This window comes from Schistocerca gregaria, chromosome 2, assembly GCF_023897955.1.
Source record: "Schistocerca gregaria isolate iqSchGreg1 chromosome 2, iqSchGreg1.2, whole genome shotgun sequence".
NCBI lineage: Eukaryota > Metazoa > Arthropoda > Insecta > Orthoptera > Acrididae > Schistocerca > Schistocerca gregaria.
The window spans coordinates 870,157,590-870,178,378 of record NC_064921.1 but is presented as its reverse complement, the minus strand read 5'-3'; the positions used below and the strand labels follow the sequence as shown (position 1 = coordinate 870,178,378).

General features: G+C 52.0%; 43 non-coding genes across 43 annotated transcripts; 9 read left to right on the top strand and 34 right to left on the bottom strand.

Annotated features, from left to right (window-relative positions):
* Window positions 1-422: 422 nt before the first annotated feature.
* On the bottom strand, window positions 423-495 carry Trnam-cau (transfer RNA methionine (anticodon CAU)). Its single transcript has one exon. It is a non-coding gene; the product is annotated as a tRNA-Met (tRNA).
* Window positions 496-787: 292 nt separating this feature from the next.
* On the bottom strand, window positions 788-858 carry Trnag-gcc (transfer RNA glycine (anticodon GCC)). Its single transcript has one exon. It is a non-coding gene; the product is annotated as a tRNA-Gly (tRNA).
* Window positions 859-1,189: 331 nt separating this feature from the next.
* On the top strand, window positions 1,190-1,261 carry Trnag-ucc (transfer RNA glycine (anticodon UCC)). Its single transcript has one exon. It is a non-coding gene; the product is annotated as a tRNA-Gly (tRNA).
* Window positions 1,262-1,984: 723 nt separating this feature from the next.
* Window positions 1,985-2,058, bottom strand: Trnai-aau (transfer RNA isoleucine (anticodon AAU)). Its single transcript has one exon. It is a non-coding gene; the product is annotated as a tRNA-Ile (tRNA).
* Window positions 2,059-2,315: 257 nt separating this feature from the next.
* On the bottom strand, window positions 2,316-2,387 carry Trnae-uuc (transfer RNA glutamic acid (anticodon UUC)). Its single transcript has one exon. It is a non-coding gene; the product is annotated as a tRNA-Glu (tRNA).
* A 461-nt stretch (window positions 2,388-2,848) lies between these two features.
* Trnam-cau (transfer RNA methionine (anticodon CAU)) lies at window positions 2,849-2,921 on the bottom strand. Its single transcript has one exon. It is a non-coding gene; the product is annotated as a tRNA-Met (tRNA).
* A 292-nt stretch (window positions 2,922-3,213) lies between these two features.
* Window positions 3,214-3,284, bottom strand: Trnag-gcc (transfer RNA glycine (anticodon GCC)). Its single transcript has one exon. It is a non-coding gene; the product is annotated as a tRNA-Gly (tRNA).
* Window positions 3,285-3,615: 331 nt separating this feature from the next.
* Trnag-ucc (transfer RNA glycine (anticodon UCC)) lies at window positions 3,616-3,687 on the top strand. The gene has a single exon. It is a non-coding gene; the product is annotated as a tRNA-Gly (tRNA).
* Window positions 3,688-4,410: 723 nt separating this feature from the next.
* Window positions 4,411-4,484, bottom strand: Trnai-aau (transfer RNA isoleucine (anticodon AAU)). The gene has a single exon. It is a non-coding gene; the product is annotated as a tRNA-Ile (tRNA).
* A 257-nt stretch (window positions 4,485-4,741) lies between these two features.
* Window positions 4,742-4,813, bottom strand: Trnae-uuc (transfer RNA glutamic acid (anticodon UUC)). The gene has a single exon. It is a non-coding gene; the product is annotated as a tRNA-Glu (tRNA).
* A 461-nt stretch (window positions 4,814-5,274) lies between these two features.
* Trnam-cau (transfer RNA methionine (anticodon CAU)) lies at window positions 5,275-5,347 on the bottom strand. Its single transcript has one exon. It is a non-coding gene; the product is annotated as a tRNA-Met (tRNA).
* Window positions 5,348-5,639: 292 nt separating this feature from the next.
* Trnag-gcc (transfer RNA glycine (anticodon GCC)) lies at window positions 5,640-5,710 on the bottom strand. The gene has a single exon. It is a non-coding gene; the product is annotated as a tRNA-Gly (tRNA).
* A 331-nt stretch (window positions 5,711-6,041) lies between these two features.
* On the top strand, window positions 6,042-6,113 carry Trnag-ucc (transfer RNA glycine (anticodon UCC)). The gene has a single exon. It is a non-coding gene; the product is annotated as a tRNA-Gly (tRNA).
* Window positions 6,114-6,836: 723 nt separating this feature from the next.
* Trnai-aau (transfer RNA isoleucine (anticodon AAU)) lies at window positions 6,837-6,910 on the bottom strand. The gene has a single exon. It is a non-coding gene; the product is annotated as a tRNA-Ile (tRNA).
* A 257-nt stretch (window positions 6,911-7,167) lies between these two features.
* Window positions 7,168-7,239, bottom strand: Trnae-uuc (transfer RNA glutamic acid (anticodon UUC)). Its single transcript has one exon. It is a non-coding gene; the product is annotated as a tRNA-Glu (tRNA).
* Window positions 7,240-7,700: 461 nt separating this feature from the next.
* Trnam-cau (transfer RNA methionine (anticodon CAU)) lies at window positions 7,701-7,773 on the bottom strand. Its single transcript has one exon. It is a non-coding gene; the product is annotated as a tRNA-Met (tRNA).
* Window positions 7,774-8,065: 292 nt separating this feature from the next.
* Trnag-gcc (transfer RNA glycine (anticodon GCC)) lies at window positions 8,066-8,136 on the bottom strand. Its single transcript has one exon. It is a non-coding gene; the product is annotated as a tRNA-Gly (tRNA).
* Window positions 8,137-8,467: 331 nt separating this feature from the next.
* On the top strand, window positions 8,468-8,539 carry Trnag-ucc (transfer RNA glycine (anticodon UCC)). The gene has a single exon. It is a non-coding gene; the product is annotated as a tRNA-Gly (tRNA).
* Window positions 8,540-9,262: 723 nt separating this feature from the next.
* Window positions 9,263-9,336, bottom strand: Trnai-aau (transfer RNA isoleucine (anticodon AAU)). Its single transcript has one exon. It is a non-coding gene; the product is annotated as a tRNA-Ile (tRNA).
* Window positions 9,337-9,593: 257 nt separating this feature from the next.
* On the bottom strand, window positions 9,594-9,665 carry Trnae-uuc (transfer RNA glutamic acid (anticodon UUC)). Its single transcript has one exon. It is a non-coding gene; the product is annotated as a tRNA-Glu (tRNA).
* A 461-nt stretch (window positions 9,666-10,126) lies between these two features.
* On the bottom strand, window positions 10,127-10,199 carry Trnam-cau (transfer RNA methionine (anticodon CAU)). Its single transcript has one exon. It is a non-coding gene; the product is annotated as a tRNA-Met (tRNA).
* A 292-nt stretch (window positions 10,200-10,491) lies between these two features.
* On the bottom strand, window positions 10,492-10,562 carry Trnag-gcc (transfer RNA glycine (anticodon GCC)). The gene has a single exon. It is a non-coding gene; the product is annotated as a tRNA-Gly (tRNA).
* A 331-nt stretch (window positions 10,563-10,893) lies between these two features.
* Window positions 10,894-10,965, top strand: Trnag-ucc (transfer RNA glycine (anticodon UCC)). The gene has a single exon. It is a non-coding gene; the product is annotated as a tRNA-Gly (tRNA).
* A 723-nt stretch (window positions 10,966-11,688) lies between these two features.
* Window positions 11,689-11,762, bottom strand: Trnai-aau (transfer RNA isoleucine (anticodon AAU)). The gene has a single exon. It is a non-coding gene; the product is annotated as a tRNA-Ile (tRNA).
* A 257-nt stretch (window positions 11,763-12,019) lies between these two features.
* Trnae-uuc (transfer RNA glutamic acid (anticodon UUC)) lies at window positions 12,020-12,091 on the bottom strand. The gene has a single exon. It is a non-coding gene; the product is annotated as a tRNA-Glu (tRNA).
* Window positions 12,092-12,552: 461 nt separating this feature from the next.
* Window positions 12,553-12,625, bottom strand: Trnam-cau (transfer RNA methionine (anticodon CAU)). The gene has a single exon. It is a non-coding gene; the product is annotated as a tRNA-Met (tRNA).
* A 292-nt stretch (window positions 12,626-12,917) lies between these two features.
* Trnag-gcc (transfer RNA glycine (anticodon GCC)) lies at window positions 12,918-12,988 on the bottom strand. Its single transcript has one exon. It is a non-coding gene; the product is annotated as a tRNA-Gly (tRNA).
* A 331-nt stretch (window positions 12,989-13,319) lies between these two features.
* Window positions 13,320-13,391, top strand: Trnag-ucc (transfer RNA glycine (anticodon UCC)). The gene has a single exon. It is a non-coding gene; the product is annotated as a tRNA-Gly (tRNA).
* A 723-nt stretch (window positions 13,392-14,114) lies between these two features.
* Window positions 14,115-14,188, bottom strand: Trnai-aau (transfer RNA isoleucine (anticodon AAU)). Its single transcript has one exon. It is a non-coding gene; the product is annotated as a tRNA-Ile (tRNA).
* Window positions 14,189-14,445: 257 nt separating this feature from the next.
* Window positions 14,446-14,517, bottom strand: Trnae-uuc (transfer RNA glutamic acid (anticodon UUC)). Its single transcript has one exon. It is a non-coding gene; the product is annotated as a tRNA-Glu (tRNA).
* A 461-nt stretch (window positions 14,518-14,978) lies between these two features.
* Trnam-cau (transfer RNA methionine (anticodon CAU)) lies at window positions 14,979-15,051 on the bottom strand. The gene has a single exon. It is a non-coding gene; the product is annotated as a tRNA-Met (tRNA).
* A 292-nt stretch (window positions 15,052-15,343) lies between these two features.
* Trnag-gcc (transfer RNA glycine (anticodon GCC)) lies at window positions 15,344-15,414 on the bottom strand. The gene has a single exon. It is a non-coding gene; the product is annotated as a tRNA-Gly (tRNA).
* Window positions 15,415-15,745: 331 nt separating this feature from the next.
* Trnag-ucc (transfer RNA glycine (anticodon UCC)) lies at window positions 15,746-15,817 on the top strand. Its single transcript has one exon. It is a non-coding gene; the product is annotated as a tRNA-Gly (tRNA).
* Window positions 15,818-16,540: 723 nt separating this feature from the next.
* Window positions 16,541-16,614, bottom strand: Trnai-aau (transfer RNA isoleucine (anticodon AAU)). The gene has a single exon. It is a non-coding gene; the product is annotated as a tRNA-Ile (tRNA).
* A 257-nt stretch (window positions 16,615-16,871) lies between these two features.
* Window positions 16,872-16,943, bottom strand: Trnae-uuc (transfer RNA glutamic acid (anticodon UUC)). The gene has a single exon. It is a non-coding gene; the product is annotated as a tRNA-Glu (tRNA).
* A 461-nt stretch (window positions 16,944-17,404) lies between these two features.
* On the bottom strand, window positions 17,405-17,477 carry Trnam-cau (transfer RNA methionine (anticodon CAU)). The gene has a single exon. It is a non-coding gene; the product is annotated as a tRNA-Met (tRNA).
* Window positions 17,478-17,769: 292 nt separating this feature from the next.
* Window positions 17,770-17,840, bottom strand: Trnag-gcc (transfer RNA glycine (anticodon GCC)). Its single transcript has one exon. It is a non-coding gene; the product is annotated as a tRNA-Gly (tRNA).
* A 331-nt stretch (window positions 17,841-18,171) lies between these two features.
* On the top strand, window positions 18,172-18,243 carry Trnag-ucc (transfer RNA glycine (anticodon UCC)). Its single transcript has one exon. It is a non-coding gene; the product is annotated as a tRNA-Gly (tRNA).
* Window positions 18,244-18,966: 723 nt separating this feature from the next.
* Window positions 18,967-19,040, bottom strand: Trnai-aau (transfer RNA isoleucine (anticodon AAU)). The gene has a single exon. It is a non-coding gene; the product is annotated as a tRNA-Ile (tRNA).
* A 257-nt stretch (window positions 19,041-19,297) lies between these two features.
* On the bottom strand, window positions 19,298-19,369 carry Trnae-uuc (transfer RNA glutamic acid (anticodon UUC)). The gene has a single exon. It is a non-coding gene; the product is annotated as a tRNA-Glu (tRNA).
* A 461-nt stretch (window positions 19,370-19,830) lies between these two features.
* On the bottom strand, window positions 19,831-19,903 carry Trnam-cau (transfer RNA methionine (anticodon CAU)). Its single transcript has one exon. It is a non-coding gene; the product is annotated as a tRNA-Met (tRNA).
* A 292-nt stretch (window positions 19,904-20,195) lies between these two features.
* Trnag-gcc (transfer RNA glycine (anticodon GCC)) lies at window positions 20,196-20,266 on the bottom strand. The gene has a single exon. It is a non-coding gene; the product is annotated as a tRNA-Gly (tRNA).
* Window positions 20,267-20,597: 331 nt separating this feature from the next.
* Trnag-ucc (transfer RNA glycine (anticodon UCC)) lies at window positions 20,598-20,669 on the top strand. The gene has a single exon. It is a non-coding gene; the product is annotated as a tRNA-Gly (tRNA).
* The last annotated feature ends 120 nt before the right edge of the window (window positions 20,670-20,789 follow it).

Sequence of the window (20,789 nt, the reverse complement as noted above, 5' to 3'; positions counted from 1 at the left end):
CTTTCCGTGTCGCACTTTCCCTGTTTGCCACCATCTTTTCGCGCTCCCATGCCGAGGCGCGCATGGCAAAAGTCACAGTCCGTTGCTTTTGGCCTCGTTGTTACAGGGGTAGGAGGAAAAGCAAACCTGTGAGTAGTAATATTTGTTTACTTATTTCGCAAGTAAAGACCTGCAGCCTGTCATTATACAGGTATAGCAGGCCATACACTGTGTGACTTTACATGTTATATCATACGAAATTCAGTTTTAGTACTAGTACATTTTTTCTTGAAAATTTCACAAAAGAACTGCATGTAGTAATAACAGGAAGTAAGCATTTTCACGCTGAGTTGTTGAAACCTTGTGGATAACAAACTGCAAGCTGTTTTGCTCCTTCGCAACCCCAGAGCCGTCAATTCAGCTGTGAACGAAAGTAAATTAAATGCCCCGGGTGAGGATCGAACTCACGACCTTAAGATTATGAGACTTACGCGCTGCCTACTGCGCTACCGAGGCACGTGATTGCCAAACCTTCTGGAATCTCGGCAAGTAGCAAATACTAGTGGTAGAGAGTCTGCACTTGCTGGCTCATTTTTTCTGTTACTACACGTGCATTCCCAGCGCTGCAGACAACTTGCGATGCTAGGCCGACGCCAGTATGTACAATAGCACGCAGGAGTCCAAACGAGAAGACGTGCGCGCTGCGTGTTTGGCTGTTTCCACACGGAATCCCGCGGTCCATTCTCGTGGCCCACGCACTTCGAGTGCGAAAGACTCGCAGCACCACTATCGGGGAAAAACAAAATGATGCATCGGCCGGGAATCGAACCCGGGCCGCCCGCGTGGCAGGCGAGCATTCTACCACTGAACCACCGATGCCCAGCTAGTTCGCAGCTTCCTTGTGCTTTCCGCGGCAGACGTCTGAAGGGAAAGTGGGACTGCCGTCCAGCGCCGTGGCATCCTCTCGAGAGAATGCTACAAACGCTGAATCCTGCGCTGCACTGCTTAAAAATGACGCCCGAACGCGATCGTCTTAGTAGTGTTGCGGCGCACGCACGCGACGACTCTTGCCAAAGGACGCGAAATGTGCGTAGAGACGCTGTCTGGATGCGCTCGCCTACCCCGTAATGCGCCTACTGCTGCGACCACCTTCGGCCGCCGCCGACAGGCGGGAAGCAGACACAGCGCGGCGTGCGCAGAGGAAAACGGTGCGGTGGTGGTGTAATGGTCAGCATAGTTGCCTTCCAAGCAGTTGATCCGGGTTCGATTCCCGGCCACCGCAGCTTGCGTTTTACTTCTGCGTATGAGTACTTTTGCCACGCGTCCTTAAATTAATGTTTCTTTCCCCCTCTTACTCGCTGCAGGCCACCCTATATTGTGTGCGTCGATTCCGCTTGAGTCTCGACTTGTCTCGACTTTGCTCGGCTGACGCGAGAGCTGACGCTCTCCAATCGGCCTATATCAGAAGGACTAGCACGCGAAACGACTGAGAGAGGTATGGCGAGGCGGGCACAACATTACTTATGCCTCAAGTAAAGACCTGCTGCCTGTTATCGTGCATTGTGTGATTTTACATGTTCTGTCAGACAAATTCAGTTTTATTACTAGTACATTTCTTTTTTTCTTTGTTGAAAATTTTACAACACGCTCCTTCATTTCACTGTGGCCGCACGGCGCGACTTGGCATACCGAGAGCAGCCAGTGCCCTTGACCGAATAGCGCTGCAGCTCCGAAACCGACGAGAAAAGAGAAATACGAATTGAAACTGTCGGCAGCGCCATGTGTTCGCAGGCGGTCACCCGCCCAAGCACTGACAACGCCCAGCGTCGCGCAGTAGCGGTGATCGGACGAGAAACAGTGTGTTCAGCGTGCTGTGACCTGTGAAGTGTTTTAGCGCGTCCCGACAAGTCGCTTTCGGGTCCCCTATCTGCTCCCACACGATTTCTTAGTCACCACACTTCCCCGCCGAAATAGGCGTTGCCGTTTTGAAATAGAAAAATCGTATTGGCCCGTGGGGGGATCGAACCCACGACCTTCGCGTTATTAGCACGACGCTCTAACCAACTGAGCTAACGGGCCTCGGTGCACACTGTCTTCCAGCACTTAGAGGGAGTAGCTCTGCGTATTTACAGGTAACATTTGTATGGTAGCAGTCCAACAGTGGACCAGCGTCTCTCCTCCCTTTATTCCGCTGCTCGTAGTAATTTCATTGCGTGCCCGTTTCTCTCGACTGTTTTCAGCTCACGTTTATGAACCAGTAGCTATAACGCGAGGAGGACGTGAAACAGCATTTCGCTCTGTCCAAACTTGTCGTGATTTGTTCCGAAAAAATTACATTCCGGTACCGGGAATCGAACCCGGGCCTCCTGGGTGAAAGCCAGGTATCCTAGCCACTAGACCACACCGGACGCGCACACTTCTTTCGGGGTTTACACCCCCTCCAGTGGCTTTCCGTGTCGCACTTTCCCTGTTTGCCACCATCTTTTCGCGCTCCCATGCCGAGGCGCGCATGGCAAAAGTCACAGTCCGTTGCTTTTGGCCTCGTTGTTACAGGGGTAGGAGGAAAAGCAAACCTGTGAGTAGTAATATTTGTTTACTTATTTCGCAAGTAAAGACCTGCAGCCTGTCATTATACAGGTATAGCAGGCCATACACTGTGTGACTTTACATGTTATATCATACGAAATTCAGTTTTAGTACTAGTACATTTTTTCTTGAAAATTTCACAAAAGAACTGCATGTAGTAATAACAGGAAGTAAGCATTTTCACGCTGAGTTGTTGAAACCTTGTGGATAACAAACTGCAAGCTGTTTTGCTCCTTCGCAACCCCAGAGCCGTCAATTCAGCTGTGAACGAAAGTAAATTAAATGCCCCGGGTGAGGATCGAACTCACGACCTTAAGATTATGAGACTTACGCGCTGCCTACTGCGCTACCGAGGCACGTGATTGCCAAACCTTCTGGAATCTCGGCAAGTAGCAAATACTAGTGGTAGAGAGTCTGCACTTGCTGGCTCATTTTTTCTGTTACTACACGTGCATTCCCAGCGCTGCAGACAACTTGCGATGCTAGGCCGACGCCAGTATGTACAATAGCACGCAGGAGTCCAAACGAGAAGACGTGCGCGCTGCGTGTTTGGCTGTTTCCACACGGAATCCCGCGGTCCATTCTCGTGGCCCACGCACTTCGAGTGCGAAAGACTCGCAGCACCACTATCGGGGAAAAACAAAATGATGCATCGGCCGGGAATCGAACCCGGGCCGCCCGCGTGGCAGGCGAGCATTCTACCACTGAACCACCGATGCCCAGCTAGTTCGCAGCTTCCTTGTGCTTTCCGCGGCAGACGTCTGAAGGGAAAGTGGGACTGCCGTCCAGCGCCGTGGCATCCTCTCGAGAGAATGCTACAAACGCTGAATCCTGCGCTGCACTGCTTAAAAATGACGCCCGAACGCGATCGTCTTAGTAGTGTTGCGGCGCACGCACGCGACGACTCTTGCCAAAGGACGCGAAATGTGCGTAGAGACGCTGTCTGGATGCGCTCGCCTACCCCGTAATGCGCCTACTGCTGCGACCACCTTCGGCCGCCGCCGACAGGCGGGAAGCAGACACAGCGCGGCGTGCGCAGAGGAAAACGGTGCGGTGGTGGTGTAATGGTCAGCATAGTTGCCTTCCAAGCAGTTGATCCGGGTTCGATTCCCGGCCACCGCAGCTTGCGTTTTACTTCTGCGTATGAGTACTTTTGCCACGCGTCCTTAAATTAATGTTTCTTTCCCCCTCTTACTCGCTGCAGGCCACCCTATATTGTGTGCGTCGATTCCGCTTGAGTCTCGACTTGTCTCGACTTTGCTCGGCTGACGCGAGAGCTGACGCTCTCCAATCGGCCTATATCAGAAGGACTAGCACGCGAAACGACTGAGAGAGGTATGGCGAGGCGGGCACAACATTACTTATGCCTCAAGTAAAGACCTGCTGCCTGTTATCGTGCATTGTGTGATTTTACATGTTCTGTCAGACAAATTCAGTTTTATTACTAGTACATTTCTTTTTTTCTTTGTTGAAAATTTTACAACACGCTCCTTCATTTCACTGTGGCCGCACGGCGCGACTTGGCATACCGAGAGCAGCCAGTGCCCTTGACCGAATAGCGCTGCAGCTCCGAAACCGACGAGAAAAGAGAAATACGAATTGAAACTGTCGGCAGCGCCATGTGTTCGCAGGCGGTCACCCGCCCAAGCACTGACAACGCCCAGCGTCGCGCAGTAGCGGTGATCGGACGAGAAACAGTGTGTTCAGCGTGCTGTGACCTGTGAAGTGTTTTAGCGCGTCCCGACAAGTCGCTTTCGGGTCCCCTATCTGCTCCCACACGATTTCTTAGTCACCACACTTCCCCGCCGAAATAGGCGTTGCCGTTTTGAAATAGAAAAATCGTATTGGCCCGTGGGGGGATCGAACCCACGAACTTCGCGTTATTAGCACGACGCTCTAACCAACTGAGCTAACGGGCCTCGGTGCACACTGTCTTCCAGCACTTAGAGGGAGTAGCTCTGCGTATTTACAGGTAACATTTGTATGGTAGCAGTCCAACAGTGGACCAGCGTCTCTCCTCCCTTTATTCCGCTGCTCGTAGTAATTTCATTGCGTGCCCGTTTCTCTCGACTGTTTTCAGCTCACGTTTATGAACCAGTAGCTATAACGCGAGGAGGACGTGAAACAGCATTTCGCTCTGTCCAAACTTGTCGTGATTTGTTCCGAAAAAATTACATTCCGGTACCGGGAATCGAACCCGGGCCTCCTGGGTGAAAGCCAGGTATCCTAGCCACTAGACCACACCGGACGCGCACACTTCTTTCGGGGTTTACACCCCCTCCAGTGGCTTTCCGTGTCGCACTTTCCCTGTTTGCCACCATCTTTTCGCGCTCCCATGCCGAGGCGCGCATGGCAAAAGTCACAGTCCGTTGCTTTTGGCCTCGTTGTTACAGGGGTAGGAGGAAAAGCAAACCTGTGAGTAGTAATATTTGTTTACTTATTTCGCAAGTAAAGACCTGCAGCCTGTCATTATACAGGTATAGCAGGCCATACACTGTGTGACTTTACATGTTATATCATACGAAATTCAGTTTTAGTACTAGTACATTTTTTCTTGAAAATTTCACAAAAGAACTGCATGTAGTAATAACGGGAAGTAAGCATTTTCACGCTGAGTTGTTGAAACCTTGTGGATAACAAACTGCAAGCTGTTTTGCTCCTTCGCAACCCCAGAGCCGTCAATTCAGCTGTGAACGAAAGTAAATTAAATGCCCCGGGTGAGGATCGAACTCACGACCTTAAGATTATGAGACTTACGCGCTGCCTACTGCGCTACCGAGGCACGTGATTGCCAAACCTTCTGGAATCTCGGCAAGTAGCAAATACTAGTGGTAGAGAGTCTGCACTTGCTGGCTCATTTTTTCTGTTACTACACGTGCATTCCCAGCGCTGCAGACAACTTGCGATGCTAGGCCGACGCCAGTATGTACAATAGCACGCAGGAGTCCAAACGAGAAGACGTGCGCGCTGCGTGTTTGGCTGTTTCCACACGGAATCCCGCGGTCCATTCTCGTGGCCCACGCACTTCGAGTGCGAAAGACTCGCAGCACCACTATCGGGGAAAAACAAAATGATGCATCGGCCGGGAATCGAACCCGGGCCGCCCGCGTGGCAGGCGAGCATTCTACCACTGAACCACCGATGCCCAGCTAGTTCGCAGCTTCCTTGTGCTTTCCGCGGCAGACGTCTGAAGGGAAAGTGGGACTGCCGTCCAGCGCCGTGGCATCCTCTCGAGAGAATGCTACAAACGCTGAATCCTGCGCTGCACTGCTTAAAAATGACGCCCGAACGCGATCGTCTTAGTAGTGTTGCGGCGCACGCACGCGACGACTCTTGCCAAAGGACGCGAAATGTGCGTAGAGACGCTGTCTGGATGCGCTCGCCTACCCCGTAATGCGCCTACTGCTGCGACCACCTTCGGCCGCCGCCGACAGGCGGGAAGCAGACACAGCGCGGCGTGCGCAGAGGAAAACGGTGCGGTGGTGGTGTAATGGTCAGCATAGTTGCCTTCCAAGCAGTTGATCCGGGTTCGATTCCCGGCCACCGCAGCTTGCGTTTTACTTCTGCGTATGAGTACTTTTGCCACGCGTCCTTAAATTAATGTTTCTTTCCCCCTCTTACTCGCTGCAGGCCACCCTATATTGTGTGCGTCGATTCCGCTTGAGTCTCGACTTGTCTCGACTTTGCTCGGCTGACGCGAGAGCTGACGCTCTCCAATCGGCCTATATCAGAAGGACTAGCACGCGAAACGACTGAGAGAGGTATGGCGAGGCGGGCACAACATTACTTATGCCTCAAGTAAAGACCTGCTGCCTGTTATCGTGCATTGTGTGATTTTACATGTTCTGTCAGACAAATTCAGTTTTATTACTAGTACATTTCTTTTTTTCTTTGTTGAAAATTTTACAACACGCTCCTTCATTTCACTGTGGCCGCACGGCGCGACTTGGCATACCGAGAGCAGCCAGTGCCCTTGACCGAATAGCGCTGCAGCTCCGAAACCGACGAGAAAAGAGAAATACGAATTGAAACTGTCGGCAGCGCCATGTGTTCGCAGGCGGTCACCCGCCCAAGCACTGACAACGCCCAGCGTCGCGCAGTAGCGGTGATCGGACGAGAAACAGTGTGTTCAGCGTGCTGTGACCTGTGAAGTGTTTTAGCGCGTCCCGACAAGTCGCTTTCGGGTCCCCTATCTGCTCCCACACGATTTCTTAGTCACCACACTTCCCCGCCGAAATAGGCGTTGCCGTTTTGAAATAGAAAAATCGTATTGGCCCGTGGGGGGATCGAACCCACGAACTTCGCGTTATTAGCACGACGCTCTAACCAACTGAGCTAACGGGCCTCGGTGCACACTGTCTTCCAGCACTTAGAGGGAGTAGCTCTGCGTATTTACAGGTAACATTTGTATGGTAGCAGTCCAACAGTGGACCAGCGTCTCTCCTCCCTTTATTCCGCTGCTCGTAGTAATTTCATTGCGTGCCCGTTTCTCTCGACTGTTTTCAGCTCACGTTTATGAACCAGTAGCTATAACGCGAGGAGGACGTGAAACAGCATTTCGCTCTGTCCAAACTTGTCGTGATTTGTTCCGAAAAAATTACATTCCGGTACCGGGAATCGAACCCGGGCCTCCTGGGTGAAAGCCAGGTATCCTAGCCACTAGACCACACCGGACGCGCACACTTCTTTCGGGGTTTACACCCCCTCCAGTGGCTTTCCGTGTCGCACTTTCCCTGTTTGCCACCATCTTTTCGCGCTCCCATGCCGAGGCGCGCATGGCAAAAGTCACAGTCCGTTGCTTTTGGCCTCGTTGTTACAGGGGTAGGAGGAAAAGCAAACCTGTGAGTAGTAATATTTGTTTACTTATTTCGCAAGTAAAGACCTGCAGCCTGTCATTATACAGGTATAGCAGGCCATACACTGTGTGACTTTACATGTTATATCATACGAAATTCAGTTTTAGTACTAGTACATTTTTTCTTGAAAATTTCACAAAAGAACTGCATGTAGTAATAACGGGAAGTAAGCATTTTCACGCTGAGTTGTTGAAACCTTGTGGATAACAAACTGCAAGCTGTTTTGCTCCTTCGCAACCCCAGAGCCGTCAATTCAGCTGTGAACGAAAGTAAATTAAATGCCCCGGGTGAGGATCGAACTCACGACCTTAAGATTATGAGACTTACGCGCTGCCTACTGCGCTACCGAGGCACGTGATTGCCAAACCTTCTGGAATCTCGGCAAGTAGCAAATACTAGTGGTAGAGAGTCTGCACTTGCTGGCTCATTTTTTCTGTTACTACACGTGCATTCCCAGCGCTGCAGACAACTTGCGATGCTAGGCCGACGCCAGTATGTACAATAGCACGCAGGAGTCCAAACGAGAAGACGTGCGCGCTGCGTGTTTGGCTGTTTCCACACGGAATCCCGCGGTCCATTCTCGTGGCCCACGCACTTCGAGTGCGAAAGACTCGCAGCACCACTATCGGGGAAAAACAAAATGATGCATCGGCCGGGAATCGAACCCGGGCCGCCCGCGTGGCAGGCGAGCATTCTACCACTGAACCACCGATGCCCAGCTAGTTCGCAGCTTCCTTGTGCTTTCCGCGGCAGACGTCTGAAGGGAAAGTGGGACTGCCGTCCAGCGCCGTGGCATCCTCTCGAGAGAATGCTACAAACGCTGAATCCTGCGCTGCACTGCTTAAAAATGACGCCCGAACGCGATCGTCTTAGTAGTGTTGCGGCGCACGCACGCGACGACTCTTGCCAAAGGACGCGAAATGTGCGTAGAGACGCTGTCTGGATGCGCTCGCCTACCCCGTAATGCGCCTACTGCTGCGACCACCTTCGGCCGCCGCCGACAGGCGGGAAGCAGACACAGCGCGGCGTGCGCAGAGGAAAACGGTGCGGTGGTGGTGTAATGGTCAGCATAGTTGCCTTCCAAGCAGTTGATCCGGGTTCGATTCCCGGCCACCGCAGCTTGCGTTTTACTTCTGCGTATGAGTACTTTTGCCACGCGTCCTTAAATTAATGTTTCTTTCCCCCTCTTACTCGCTGCAGGCCACCCTATATTGTGTGCGTCGATTCCGCTTGAGTCTCGACTTGTCTCGACTTTGCTCGGCTGACGCGAGAGCTGACGCTCTCCAATCGGCCTATATCAGAAGGACTAGCACGCGAAACGACTGAGAGAGGTATGGCGAGGCGGGCACAACATTACTTATGCCTCAAGTAAAGACCTGCTGCCTGTTATCGTGCATTGTGTGATTTTACATGTTCTGTCAGACAAATTCAGTTTTATTACTAGTACATTTCTTTTTTTCTTTGTTGAAAATTTTACAACACGCTCCTTCATTTCACTGTGGCCGCACGGCGCGACTTGGCATACCGAGAGCAGCCAGTGCCCTTGACCGAATAGCGCTGCAGCTCCGAAACCGACGAGAAAAGAGAAATACGAATTGAAACTGTCGGCAGCGCCATGTGTTCGCAGGCGGTCACCCGCCCAAGCACTGACAACGCCCAGCGTCGCGCAGTAGCGGTGATCGGACGAGAAACAGTGTGTTCAGCGTGCTGTGACCTGTGAAGTGTTTTAGCGCGTCCCGACAAGTCGCTTTCGGGTCCCCTATCTGCTCCCACACGATTTCTTAGTCACCACACTTCCCCGCCGAAATAGGCGTTGCCGTTTTGAAATAGAAAAATCGTATTGGCCCGTGGGGGGATCGAACCCACGACCTTCGCGTTATTAGCACGACGCTCTAACCAACTGAGCTAACGGGCCTCGGTGCACACTGTCTTCCAGCACGTAGAGGGAGTAGCTCTGCGTATTTACAGGTAACATTTGTATGGTAGCAGTCCAACAGTGGACCAGCGTCTCTCCTCCCTTTATTCCGCTGCTCGTAGTAATTTCATTGCGTGCCCGTTTCTCTCGACTGTTTTCAGCTCACGTTTATGAACCAGTAGCTATAACGCGAGGAGGACGTGAAACAGCATTTCGCTCTGTCCAAACTTGTCGTGATTTGTTCCGAAAAAATTACATTCCGGTACCGGGAATCGAACCCGGGCCTCCTGGGTGAAAGCCAGGTATCCTAGCCACTAGACCACACCGGACGCGCACACTTCTTTCGGGGTTTACACCCCCTCCAGTGGCTTTCCGTGTCGCACTTTCCCTGTTTGCCACCATCTTTTCGCGCTCCCATGCCGAGGCGCGCATGGCAAAAGTCACAGTCCGTTGCTTTTGGCCTCGTTGTTACAGGGGTAGGAGGAAAAGCAAACCTGTGAGTAGTAATATTTGTTTACTTATTTCGCAAGTAAAGACCTGCAGCCTGTCATTATACAGGTATAGCAGGCCATACACTGTGTGACTTTACATGTTATATCATACGAAATTCAGTTTTAGTACTAGTACATTTTTTCTTGAAAATTTCACAAAAGAACTGCATGTAGTAATAACGGGAAGTAAGCATTTTCACGCTGAGTTGTTGAAACCTTGTGGATAACAAACTGCAAGCTGTTTTGCTCCTTCGCAACCCCAGAGCCGTCAATTCAGCTGTGAACGAAAGTAAATTAAATGCCCCGGGTGAGGATCGAACTCACGACCTTAAGATTATGAGACTTACGCGCTGCCTACTGCGCTACCGAGGCACGTGATTGCCAAACCTTCTGGAATCTCGGCAAGTAGCAAATACTAGTGGTAGAGAGTCTGCACTTGCTGGCTCATTTTTTCTGTTACTACACGTGCATTCCCAGCGCTGCAGACAACTTGCGATGCTAGGCCGACGCCAGTATGTACAATAGCACGCAGGAGTCCAAACGAGAAGACGTGCGCGCTGCGTGTTTGGCTGTTTCCACACGGAATCCCGCGGTCCATTCTCGTGGCCCACGCACTTCGAGTGCGAAAGACTCGCAGCACCACTATCGGGGAAAAACAAAATGATGCATCGGCCGGGAATCGAACCCGGGCCGCCCGCATGGCAGGCGAGCATTCTACCACTGAACCACCGATGCCCAGCTAGTTCGCAGCTTCCTTGTGCTTTCCGCGGCAGACGTCTGAAGGGAAAGTGGGACTGCCGTCCAGCGCCGTGGCATCCTCTCGAGAGAATGCTACAAACGCTGAATCCTGCGCTGCACTGCTTAAAAATGACGCCCGAACGCGATCGTCTTAGTAGTGTTGCGGCGCACGCACGCGACGACTCTTGCCAAAGGACGCGAAATGTGCGTAGAGACGCTGTCTGGATGCGCTCGCCTACCCCGTAATGCGCCTACTGCTGCGACCACCTTCGGCCGCCGCCGACAGGCGGGAAGCAGACACAGCGCGGCGTGCGCAGAGGAAAACGGTGCGGTGGTGGTGTAATGGTCAGCATAGTTGCCTTCCAAGCAGTTGATCCGGGTTCGATTCCCGGCCACCGCAGCTTGCGTTTTACTTCTGCGTATGAGTACTTTTGCCACGCGTCCTTAAATTAATGTTTCTTTCCCCCTCTTACTCGCTGCAGGCCACCCTATATTGTGTGCGTCGATTCCGCTTGAGTCTCGACTTGTCTCGACTTTGCTCGGCTGACGCGAGAGCTGACGCTCTCCAATCGGCCTATATCAGAAGGACTAGCACGCGAAACGACTGAGAGAGGTATGGCGAGGCGGGCACAACATTACTTATGCCTCAAGTAAAGACCTGCTGCCTGTTATCGTGCATTGTGTGATTTTACATGTTCTGTCAGACAAATTCAGTTTTATTACTAGTACATTTCTTTTTTTCTTTGTTGAAAATTTTACAACACGCTCCTTCATTTCACTGTGGCCGCACGGCGCGACTTGGCATACCGAGAGCAGCCAGTGCCCTTGACCGAATAGCGCTGCAGCTCCGAAACCGACGAGAAAAGAGAAATACGAATTGAAACTGTCGGCAGCGCCATGTGTTCGCAGGCGGTCACCCGCCCAAGCACTGACAACGCCCAGCGTCGCGCAGTAGCGGTGATCGGACGAGAAACAGTGTGTTCAGCGTGCTGTGACCTGTGAAGTGTTTTAGCGCGTCCCGACAAGTCGCTTTCGGGTCCCCTATCTGCTCCCACACGATTTCTTAGTCACCACACTTCCCCGCCGAAATAGGCGTTGCCGTTTTGAAATAGAAAAATCGTATTGGCCCGTGGGGGGATCGAACCCACGACCTTCGCGTTATTAGCACGACGCTCTAACCAACTGAGCTAACGGGCCTCGGTGCACACTGTCTTCCAGCACGTAGAGGGAGTAGCTCTGCGTATTTACAGGTAACATTTGTATGGTAGCAGTCCAACAGTGGACCAGCGTCTCTCCTCCCTTTATTCCGCTGCTCGTAGTAATTTCATTGCGTGCCCGTTTCTCTCGACTGTTTTCAGCTCACGTTTATGAACCAGTAGCTATAACGCGAGGAGGACGTGAAACAGCATTTCGCTCTGTCCAAACTTGTCGTGATTTGTTCCGAAAAAATTACATTCCGGTACCGGGAATCGAACCCGGGCCTCCTGGGTGAAAGCCAGGTATCCTAGCCACTAGACCACACCGGACGCGCACACTTCTTTCGGGGTTTACACCCCCTCCAGTGGCTTTCCGTGTCGCACTTTCCCTGTTTGCCACCATCTTTTCGCGCTCCCATGCCGAGGCGCGCATGGCAAAAGTCACAGTCCGTTGCTTTTGGCCTCGTTGTTACAGGGGTAGGAGGAAAAGCAAACCTGTGAGTAGTAATATTTGTTTACTTATTTCGCAAGTAAAGACCTGCAGCCTGTCATTATACAGGTATAGCAGGCCATACACTGTGTGACTTTACATGTTATATCATACGAAATTCAGTTTTAGTACTAGTACATTTTTTCTTGAAAATTTCACAAAAGAACTGCATGTAGTAATAACGGGAAGTAAGCATTTTCACGCTGAGTTGTTGAAACCTTGTGGATAACAAACTGCAAGCTGTTTTGCTCCTTCGCAACCCCAGAGCCGTCAATTCAGCTGTGAACGAAAGTAAATTAAATGCCCCGGGTGAGGATCGAACTCACGACCTTAAGATTATGAGACTTACGCGCTGCCTACTGCGCTACCGAGGCACGTGATTGCCAAACCTTCTGGAATCTCGGCAAGTAGCAAATACTAGTGGTAGAGAGTCTGCACTTGCTGGCTCATTTTTTCTGTTACTACACGTGCATTCCCAGCGCTGCAGACAACTTGCGATGCTAGGCCGACGCCAGTATGTACAATAGCACGCAGGAGTCCAAACGAGAAGACGTGCGCGCTGCGTGTTTGGCTGTTTCCACACGGAATCCCGCGGTCCATTCTCGTGGCCCACGCACTTCGAGTGCGAAAGACTCGCAGCACCACTATCGGGGAAAAACAAAATGATGCATCGGCCGGGAATCGAACCCGGGCCGCCCGCATGGCAGGCGAGCATTCTACCACTGAACCACCGATGCCCAGCTAGTTCGCAGCTTCCTTGTGCTTTCCGCGGCAGACGTCTGAAGGGAAAGTGGGACTGCCGTCCAGCGCCGTGGCATCCTCTCGAGAGAATGCTACAAACGCTGAATCCTGCGCTGCACTGCTTAAAAATGACGCCCGAACGCGATCGTCTTAGTAGTGTTGCGGCGCACGCACGCGACGACTCTTGCCAAAGGACGCGAAATGTGCGTAGAGACGCTGTCTGGATGCGCTCGCCTACCCCGTAATGCGCCTACTGCTGCGACCACCTTCGGCCGCCGCCGACAGGCGGGAAGCAGACACAGCGCGGCGTGCGCAGAGGAAAACGGTGCGGTGGTGGTGTAATGGTCAGCATAGTTGCCTTCCAAGCAGTTGATTCGGGTTCGATTCCCGGCCACCGCAGCTTGCGTTTTACTTCTGCGTATGAGTACTTTTGCCACGCGTCCTTAAATTAATGTTTCTTTCCCCCTCTTACTCGCTGCAGGCCACCCTATATTGTGTGCGTCGATTCCGCTTGAGTCTCGACTTGTCTCGACTTTGCTCGGCTGACGCGAGAGCTGACGCTCTCCAATCGGCCTATATCAGAAGGACTAGCACGCGAAACGACTGAGAGAGGTATGGCGAGGCGGGCACAACATTACTTATGCCTCAAGTAAAGACCTGCTGCCTGTTATCGTGCATTGTGTGATTTTACATGTTCTGTCAGACAAATTCAGTTTTATTACTAGTACATTTCTTTTTTTCTTTGTTGAAAATTTTACAACACGCTCCTTCATTTCACTGTGGCCGCACGGCGCGACTTGGCATACCGAGAGCAGCCAGTGCCCTTGACCGAATAGCGCTGCAGCTCCGAAACCGACGAGAAAAGAGAAATACGAATTGAAACTGTCGGCAGCGCCATGTGTTCGCAGGCGGTCACCCGCCCAAGCACTGACAACGCCCAGCGTCGCGCAGTAGCGGTGATCGGACGAGAAACAGTGTGTTCAGCGTGCTGTGACCTGTGAAGTGTTTTAGCGCGTCCCGACAAGTCGCTTTCGGGTCCCCTATCTGCTCCCACACGATTTCTTAGTCACCACACTTCCCCGCCGAAATAGGCGTTGCCGTTTTGAAATAGAAAAATCGTATTGGCCCGTGGGGGGATCGAACCCACGACCTTCGCGTTATTAGCACGACGCTCTAACCAACTGAGCTAACGGGCCTCGGTGCACACTGTCTTCCAGCACGTAGAGGGAGTAGCTCTGCGTATTTACAGGTAACATTTGTATGGTAGCAGTCCAACAGTGGACCAGCGTCTCTCCTCCCTTTATTCCGCTGCTCGTAGTAATTTCATTGCGTGCCCGTTTCTCTCGACTGTTTTCAGCTCACGTTTATGAACCAGTAGCTATAACGCGAGGAGGACGTGAAACAGCATTTCGCTCTGTCCAAACTTGTCGTGATTTGTTCCGAAAAAATTACATTCCGGTACCGGGAATCGAACCCGGGCCTCCTGGGTGAAAGCCAGGTATCCTAGCCACTAGACCACACCGGACGCGCACACTTCTTTCGGGGTTTACACCCCCTCCAGTGGCTTTCCGTGTCGCACTTTCCCTGTTTGCCACCATCTTTTCGCGCTCCCATGCCGAGGCGCGCATGGCAAAAGTCACAGTCCGTTGCTTTTGGCCTCGTTGTTACAGGGGTAGGAGGAAAAGCAAACCTGTGAGTAGTAATATTTGTTTACTTATTTCGCAAGTAAAGACCTGCAGCCTGTCATTATACAGGTATAGCAGGCCATACACTGTGTGACTTTACATGTTATATCATACGAAATTCAGTTTTAGTACTAGTACATTTTTTCTTGAAAATTTCACAAAAGAACTGCATGTAGTAATAACGGGAAGTAAGCATTTTCACGCTGAGTTGTTGAAACCTTGTGGATAACAAACTGCAAGCTGTTTTGCTCCTTCGCAACCCCAGAGCCGTCAATTCAGCTGTGAACGAAAGTAAATTAAATGCCCCGGGTGAGGATCGAACTCACGACCTTAAGATTATGAGACTTACGCGCTGCCTACTGCGCTACCGAGGCACGTGATTGCCAAACCTTCTGGAATCTCGGCAAGTAGCAAATACTAGTGGTAGAGAGTCTGCACTTGCTGGCTCATTTTTTCTGTTACTACACGTGCATTCCCAGCGCTGCAGACAACTTGCGATGCTAGGCCGACGCCAGTATGTACAATAGCACGCAGGAGTCCAAACGAGAAGACGTGCGCGCTGCGTGTTTGGCTGTTTCCACACGGAATCCCGCGGTCCATTCTCGTGGCCCACGCACTTCGAGTGCGAAAGACTCGCAGCACCACTATCGGGGAAAAACAAAATGATGCATCGGCCGGGAATCGAACCCGGGCCGCCCGCATGGCAGGCGAGCATTCTACCACTGAACCACCGATGCCCAGCTAGTTCGCAGCTTCCTTGTGCTTTCCGCGGCAGACGTCTGAAGGGAAAGTGGGACTGCCGTCCAGCGCCGTGGCATCCTCTCGAGAGAATGCTACAAACGCTGAATCCTGCGCTGCACTGCTTAAAAATGACGCCCGAACGCGATCGTCTTAGTAGTGTTGCGGCGCACGCACGCGACGACTCTTGCCAAAGGACGCGAAATGTGCGTAGAGACGCTGTCTGGATGCGCTCGCCTACCCCGTAATGCGCCTACTGCTGCGACCACCTTCGGCCGCCGCCGACAGGCGGGAAGCAGACACAGCGCGGCGTGCGCAGAGGAAAACGGTGCGGTGGTGGTGTAATGGTCAGCATAGTTGCCTTCCAAGCAGTTGATCCGGGTTCGATTCCCGGCCACCGCAGCTTGCGTTTTACTTCTGCGTATGAGTACTTTTGCCACGCGTCCTTAAATTAATGTTTCTTTCCCCCTCTTACTCGCTGCAGGCCACCCTATATTGTGTGCGTCGATTCCGCTTGAGTCTCGACTTGTCTCGACTTTGCTCGGCTGACGCGAGAGCTGACGCTCTCCAATCGGCCTATATCAGAAGGACTAGCACGCGAAACGACTGAGAGAGGTATGGCGAGGCGGGCACAACATTACTTATGCCTCAAGTAAAGACCTGCTGCCTGTTATCGTGCATTGTGTGATTTTACATGTTCTGTCAGACAAATTCAGTTTTATTACTAGTACATTTCTTTTTTTCTTTGTTGAAAATTTTACAACACGCTCCTTCATTTCACTGTGGCCGCACGGCGCGACTTGGCATACCGAGAGCAGCCAGTGCCCTTGACCGAATAGCGCTGCAGCTCCGAAACCGACGAGAAAAGAGAAATACGAATTGAAACTGTCGGCAGCGCCATGTGTTCGCAGGCGGTCACCCGCCCAAGCACTGACAACGCCCAGCGTCGCGCAGTAGCGGTGATCGGACGAGAAACAGTGTGTTCAGCGTGCTGTGACCTGTGAAGTGTTTTAGCGCGTCCCGACAAGTCGCTTTCGGGTCCCCTATCTGCTCCCACACGATTTCTTAGTCACCACACTTCCCCGCCGAAATAGGCGTTGCCGTTTTGAAATAGAAAAATCGTATTGGCCCGTGGGGGGATCGAACCCACGACCTTCGCGTTATTAGCACGACGCTCTAACCAACTGAGCTAACGGGCCTCGGTGCACACTGTCTTCCAGCACGTAGAGGGAGTAGCTCTGCGTATTTACAGGTAACATTTGTATGGTAGCAGTCCAACAGTGGACCAGCGTCTCTCCTCCCTTTATTCCGCTGCTCGTAGTAATTTCATTGCGTGCCCGTTTCTCTCGACTGTTTTCAGCTCACGTTTATGAACCAGTAGCTATAACGCGAGGAGGACGTGAAACAGCATTTCGCTCTGTCCAAACTTGTCGTGATTTGTTCCGAAAAAATTACATTCCGGTACCGGGAATCGAACCCGGGCCTCCTGGGTGAAAGCCAGGTATCCTAGCCACTAGACCACACCGGACGCGCACACTTCTTTCGGGGTTTACACCCCCTCCAGTGGCTTTCCGTGTCGCACTTTCCCTGTTTGCCACCATCTTTTCGCGCTCCCATGCCGAGGCGCGCATGGCAAAAGTCACAGTCCGTTGCTTTTGGCCTCGTTGTTACAGGGGTAGGAGGAAAAGCAAACCTGTGAGTAGTAATATTTGTTTACTTATTTCGCAAGTAAAGACCTGCAGCCTGTCATTATACAGGTATAGCAGGCCATACACTGTGTGACTTTACATGTTATATCATACGAAATTCAGTTTTAGTACTAGTACATTTTTTCTTGAAAATTTCACAAAAGAACTGCATGTAGTAATAACGGGAAGTAAGCATTTTCACGCTGAGTTGTTGAAACCTTGTGGATAACAAACTGCAAGCTGTTTTGCTCCTTCGCAACCCCAGAGCCGTCAATTCAGCTGTGAACGAAAGTAAATTAAATGCCCCGGGTGAGGATCGAACTCACGACCTTAAGATTATGAGACTTACGCGCTGCCTACTGCGCTACCGAGGCACGTGATTGCCAAACCTTCTGGAATCTCGGCAAGTAGCAAATACTAGTGGTAGAGAGTCTGCACTTGCTGGCTCATTTTTTCTGTTACTACACGTGCATTCCCAGCGCTGCAGACAACTTGCGATGCTAGGCCGACGCCAGTATGTACAATAGCACGCAGGAGTCCAAACGAGAAGACGTGCGCGCTGCGTGTTTGGCTGTTTCCACACGGAATCCCGCGGTCCATTCTCGTGGCCCACGCACTTCGAGTGCGAAAGACTCGCAGCACCACTATCGGGGAAAAACAAAATGATGCATCGGCCGGGAATCGAACCCGGGCCGCCCGCATGGCAGGCGAGCATTCTACCACTGAACCACCGATGCCCAGCTAGTTCGCAGCTTCCTTGTGCTTTCCGCGGCAGACGTCTGAAGGGAAAGTGGGACTGCCGTCCAGCGCCGTGGCATCCTCTCGAGAGAATGCTACAAACGCTGAATCCTGCGCTGCACTGCTTAAAAATGACGCCCGAACGCGATCGTCTTAGTAGTGTTGCGGCGCACGCACGCGACGACTCTTGCCAAAGGACGCGAAATGTGCGTAGAGACGCTGTCTGGATGCGCTCGCCTACCCCGTAATGCGCCTACTGCTGCGACCACCTTCGGCCGCCGCCGACAGGCGGGAAGCAGACACAGCGCGGCGTGCGCAGAGGAAAACGGTGCGGTGGTGGTGTAATGGTCAGCATAGTTGCCTTCCAAGCAGTTGATCCGGGTTCGATTCCCGGCCACCGCAGCTTGCGTTTTACTTCTGCGTATGAGTACTTTTGCCACGCGTCCTTAAATTAATGTTTCTTTCCCCCTCTTACTCGCTGCAGGCCACCCTATATTGTGTGCGTCGATTCCGCTTGAGTCTCGACTTGTCTCGACTTTGCTCGGCTGACGCGAGAGCTGACGCTCTCCAATCGGCCTATATCAGAAGGACTAGCACGCGAAACGACTGAGAGAGGTATGGCGAGGCGGGCACAACATTACTTATGCCTCAAGTAAAGACCTGCTGCCTGTTATCGTGCATTGTGTGATTTTACATGTTCTGTCAGACAAATTCAGTTTTATTACTAGTACATTTCTTTTTTTCTTTGTTGAAAATTTTACAACACGCTCCTTCATTTCACTGTGGCCGCACGGCGCGACTTGGCATACCGAGAGCAGCCAGTGCCCTTGACCGAATAGCGCTGCAGCTCCGAAACCGACGAGAAAAGAGAAATACGAATTGAAACTGTCGGCAGCGCCATGTGTTCGCAGGCGGTCACCCGCCCAAGCACTGACAACGCCCAGCGTCGCGCAGTAGCGGTGATCGGACGAGAAACAGTGTGTTCAGCGTGCTGTGACCTGTGAAGTGTTTTAGCGCGTCCCGACAAGTCGCTTTCGGGTCCCCTATCTGCTCCCACACGATTTCTTAGTCACCACACTTCCCCGCCGAAATAGGCGTTGCCGTTTTGAAATAGAAAAATCGTATTGGCCCGTGGGGGGATCGAACCCACGACCTTCGCGTTATTAGCACGACGCTCTAACCAACTGAGCTAACGGGCCTCGGTGCACACTGTCTTCCAGCACTTAGAGGGAGTAGCTCTGCGTATTTACAGGTAACATTTGTATGGTAGCAGTCCAACAGTGGACCAGCGTCTCTCCTCCCTTTATTCCGCTGCTCGTAGTAATTTCATTGCGTGCCCGTTTCTCTCGACTGTTTTCAGCTCACGTTTATGAACCAGTAGCTATAACGCGAGGAGGACGTGAAACAGCATTTCGCTCTGTCCAAACTTGTCGTGATTTGTTCCGAAAAAATTACATTCCGGTACCGGGAATCGAACCCGGGCCTCCTGGGTGAAAGCCAGGTATCCTAGCCACTAGACCACACCGGACGCGCACACTTCTTTCGGGGTTTACACCCCCTCCAGTGGCTTTCCGTGTCGCACTTTCCCTGTTTGCCACCATCTTTTCGCGCTCCCATGCCGAGGCGCGCATGGCAAAAGTCACAGTCCGTTGCTTTTGGCCTCGTTGTTACAGGGGTAGGAGGAAAAGCAAACCTGTGAGTAGTAATATTTGTTTACTTATTTCGCAAGTAAAGACCTGCAGCCTGTCATTATACAGGTATAGCAGGCCATACACTGTGTGACTTTACATGTTATATCATACGAAATTCAGTTTTAGTACTAGTACATTTTTTCTTGAAAATTTCACAAAAGAACTGCATGTAGTAATAACGGGAAGTAAGCATTTTCACGCTGAGTTGTTGAAACCTTGTGGATAACAAACTGCAAGCTGTTTTGCTCCTTCGCAACCCCAGAGCCGTCAATTCAGCTGTGAACGAAAGTAAATTAAATGCCCCGGGTGAGGATCGAACTCACGACCTTAAGATTATGAGACTTACGCGCTGCCTACTGCGCTACCGAGGCACGTGATTGCCAAACCTTCTGGAATCTCGGCAAGTAGCAAATACTAGTGGTAGAGAGTCTGCACTTGCTGGCTCATTTTTTCTGTTACTACACGTGCATTCCCAGCGCTGCAGACAACTTGCGATGCTAGGCCGACGCCAGTATGTACAATAGCACGCAGGAGTCCAAACGAGAAGACGTGCGCGCTGCGTGTTTGGCTGTTTCCACACGGAATCCCGCGGTCCATTCTCGTGGCCCACGCACTTCGAGTGCGAAAGACTCGCAGCACCACTATCGGGGAAAAACAAAATGATGCATCGGCCGGGAATCTAACCCGGGCCGCCCGCGTGGCAGGCGAGCATTCTACCACTGAACCACCGATGCCCAGCTAGTTCGCAGCTTCCTTGTGCTTTCCGCGGCAGACGTCTGAAGGGAAAGTGGGACTGCCGTCCAGCGCCGTGGCATCCTCTCGAGAGAATGCTACAAACGCTGAATCCTGCGCTGCACTGCTTAAAAATGACGCCCGAACGCGATCGTCTTAGTAGTGTTGCGGCGCACGCACGCGACGACTCTTGCCAAAGGACGCGAAATGTGCGTAGAGACGCTGTCTGGATGCGCTCGCCTACCCCGTAATGCGCCTACTGCTGCGACCACCTTCGGCCGCCGCCGACAGGCGGGAAGCAGACACAGCGCGACGTGCGCAGAGGAAAACGGTGCGGTGGTGGTGTAATGGTCAGCATAGTTGCCTTCCAAGCAGTTGATCCGGGTTCGATTCCCGGCCACCGCAGCTTGCGTTTTACTTCTGCGTATGAGTACTTTTGCCACGCGTCCTTAAATTAATGTTTCTTTCCCCCTCTTACTCGCTGCAGGCCACCCTATATTGTGTGCGTCGATTCCGCTTGAGTCT